This window comes from Sesamum indicum, linkage group LG5, assembly GCF_000512975.1.
Source record: "Sesamum indicum cultivar Zhongzhi No. 13 linkage group LG5, S_indicum_v1.0, whole genome shotgun sequence".
Taxonomy (NCBI): Eukaryota; Viridiplantae; Streptophyta; class Magnoliopsida; order Lamiales; family Pedaliaceae; genus Sesamum; species Sesamum indicum.
In genome coordinates, this window is record NC_026149.1 from 11378852 (window position 1) to 11382117 (window position 3266).

The window sequence follows — 3266 nt, forward strand, 5'->3', positions numbered from 1 at the left end:
TAACAACTACTTATCTTTTTAAGCAATGCATTGGTTGTTCATATATATATATATGTGTAGACATTTGCCACATCTAATGCATTTGTCAACGTCTTTGTGTTTCAATGTTTCTGGACCACATAGGTAACCAAGCTTGTACACTCGTTTAAGGAAGGTTCGGAGGAATGGTCCAAGAAGGCGGTAGAGCTTGAGGAGTCATGAAGACTTTAGAAGTAAGTTCTATTTGTAATTTATTTATCCAACAATGGCGAATGATGCACACTACACTAATTCCTCTTCTGAACATGCAGTTTGGTTGTGGAATTTCAAAATTATCTGTTTTTCTTATGTCCATGCATGCTGGACGCGAATGGAAGGTGTATGAGGTGGCAAAGACGGTCTTTGAAAACAATTACACAGAAACTAGAAAGTCTTTGCAAAGTGATAACGGTGGTAAAAGTTGATCATTTTCTTGGCTTTCACTCTTCATTTCATCCATCAAGCATTCCTTTATATGTTTGCATTGTTTGCCTTGAGTTCTTGATATTTATAATCTACATTATGGGGTTGTGATTTTCTTTTAATCTATGGCAAGTTTGTTCCTTTGATAAATAGTGTTGGATGCTTTTTTAGTGGTTTCCAATTACTTTAGTACTGTGGTGTGGGTGTTTCTCATCTTGTTTAATTTGGTTGTGCTTTTATGTTATCTCATTCAAGTAAACGATGTGTATTGTTCTTTGTGGTATATCAAGCTCTGTGAGACATTTTGTTGTCGGGATGTCTGTAATTGTTTAGCATTTTAGGATTAGACTCTTGGTTCAATTGAAATTACATGAAACTTCTCATATTCTAATTTTGATTTGAACAGCCCAATTCACCTTCCAAATGAGATAAAACCATTTCAAAAGTAAAGAATTCCATGACATATATGTAGTGTTAATTAACACATAGGAACCAGAGGGTAACTTTTTTTTAAATTTTTATTCATCTTTTGTTATCCTATCAAACTACTTTTGTTTTGTTTTCTTTTGCCAGTTACTATCAAACTACTTCTGTTTATATTCTTTTTTAGTAATTTGACAAATAAATGTGATTTAGGAAGTCATAAGATTGAGACATGAATGTGCACTAGTGTTATGTGATTGTTGCTTTGATTAACTGTGGAGTCGTTGAGGCATAATTTCATGCATTTTGAATTGCTTTGAAAGAGAGTTGGAATATCTTTGCTTCTACTAAATCTTAGGATTCTTGTGAGATTATATTTGTTTGCTAAAACTCTACCCGATTGATCCTTATATCCCTAACATGGGACATGCATCCATTTTGAAAAATTCAAAGGCCCTTCCCCTTCCAGAAAAAAAAGAAAGAAAGAAAGAAAAGTAAGAAAAAGGAAATTACATCTACTCCGCTGGTTTAGGTCACTTAGTAACTGGGTAACTTCATCACAAATGTTGTTATTCACGTAAAACGGTGGCCGGAGCTATGAGTATGCAAAGCACTTTAGGTAAAACGTCTTTTGGTTGAGTAACCGGGTGCCTTCACCACAAGTGTTGTCATTCGCGTCAAAAGACTGGAAAACGGCCTAAAGAACACAAGTCACGGGCAAAAACAAAAGAAAAAAAAGAAAAAAAAGCCGTGACTAAAGCAAAAGGGGAAGAAAAAAGAAAAAAATTCATTAGTGGCCAAAGAAAAGAAAGAAAAGCGAAATCCGTCCCGACTAGGTCGATGTAAGGAGATAAAAGGGTATTGTGCTAGCATCGAGGATGATAACATTTAGAAACCCATAGATTTTGTGGAAGCTTGATTGCCCTCCTCTATACTTGGCAAAACGAAGTGTTGTGATGTGATTGGCCTCTTACCCTCGTTATGAGAAGTTAGCATTTGCGTAATGTATTGCGGCATTTGTGTTTTGAGATTATGTGCACATAGTATTTCATTCTGTTGGAGGCAATAACTTTAAAGACATTGCGGCAGTCCTTTCTTTTCTTTATTGATTTATTAAAAAATTGTCACATTTCTTTGTGCTGAAATTTTTTTGTGTAAAATCCTCTACTTTAGGCATGCCTTTTCTTATGTGACTACTATTTTTGGTTGGGAGGAGGAGGAGATAGATTCTGGCCTTGTATTTATTGTAACAATATTTAAATTCTATATTATTATAGTTTTCTTTAATCTTAATGAATTATTCCCTTTAGATTGCCATCCCAGCAGGGTGAGGGTGCAAGTTCAGTATATAGCAGTAGTGCATCTTACATGACCGCCCCTTAAAAGGAAAATGTATGTGCTTGCATGTAAGAGTTAAAGAAGTCTACCATGCTGCATATAGACAAGTATTATAAATTTTTCACTTCTAATCTGTACTTTACTGGCCCATGAATGCGGTGTATCCAGGTATGTGAGGTTGGGAATCATTGTTGACTAATATTGAAAATAAAATCAGATTCCTTTTTTGTGTTCCATGTTTCTTTTAAACTCTTTAATGAAGTTCATCAGATATCTTTTAGTTACATTTGCTACACTTGATGAGAACACCAGATGATGTCCCTGGATGTGCTTCTTAGTGCTGGTGTTCCGTGGTGCAGGTGACTATTTATATGCTATCATATCATATTTATCATTTGTACCCTACAGTTTACAATTGCTGGGGTCTTATGCAGAACCCATTTAGTTCATTGGTAGTGCGAGCTATTCTTTTGAGGGCCTAGGTGTGTTAGTGCTCTCCTGCATTTATCTTTTTATGCTCTTGAAGTGTTGAAGGAGTAAAATTCAAGTCCATACTCGACAATAGATATTGGGTGGTATTGAGTTATGAGCTCACAGCAAGGTGTTTTAAATGAAAAAAAGATTACATCATGAGAAGAATATATGGAACATAAGTACTGTAAAAATCTTAGGTACCTTTGAGGACTTAGCATTCTGCTAGGGATTTTCTTATCCATTGAAAATCAACACATACAATTAGTCACCATCATTTGTTAATATTAGGTCTGTGAACACTTTTTGTTGTTCTGCATCTTTAGTGATTTAATCTTTGGTTGCATTGTAAGTCACTCTCTTAAATCAATGTTTTTCTTGACTACTGGTGCAAAAAGCTCGAGAATTTGTTGTCACTTCCCAAGAGCTTATCACTCGGGGTTCAGTCCTGGTAAGTCACTTGTACTGGCTTAATTCCTATCGATATTTATGTTGATCTATCTAGAAAAGTTATTTAATATCAACATCTGAAATTAAATTCGATCTTATTGTTTTAGAATATTATTGTGGAGATGCTGCTGATATGGCTAATA

At 34.9% G+C, this 3266-nt stretch overlaps 1 protein-coding gene across 15 annotated transcripts in view; it reads left to right on the forward strand.

The window, feature by feature from the left end:
* The window catches only part of LOC105162397 (dnaJ homolog subfamily C GRV2-like), a 13075-nt gene that overhangs the window by 4652 nt on the left and 5157 nt on the right, over positions 1-3266 (forward strand). The window contains exons 8-10 of one of the 15 annotated variants that reach the window (XR_002287098.1): positions 124-2561; positions 3072-3124; positions 3231-3264. The exons of 9 other annotated variants lie outside the window; for them this stretch is intronic. The gene's annotated coding sequence lies outside the window, so the exon portion shown is untranslated. 5 more of the 15 variants (XR_002287095.1, XR_002287099.1, XR_002287096.1 and 2 more) reach the window with 5 other exon arrangements.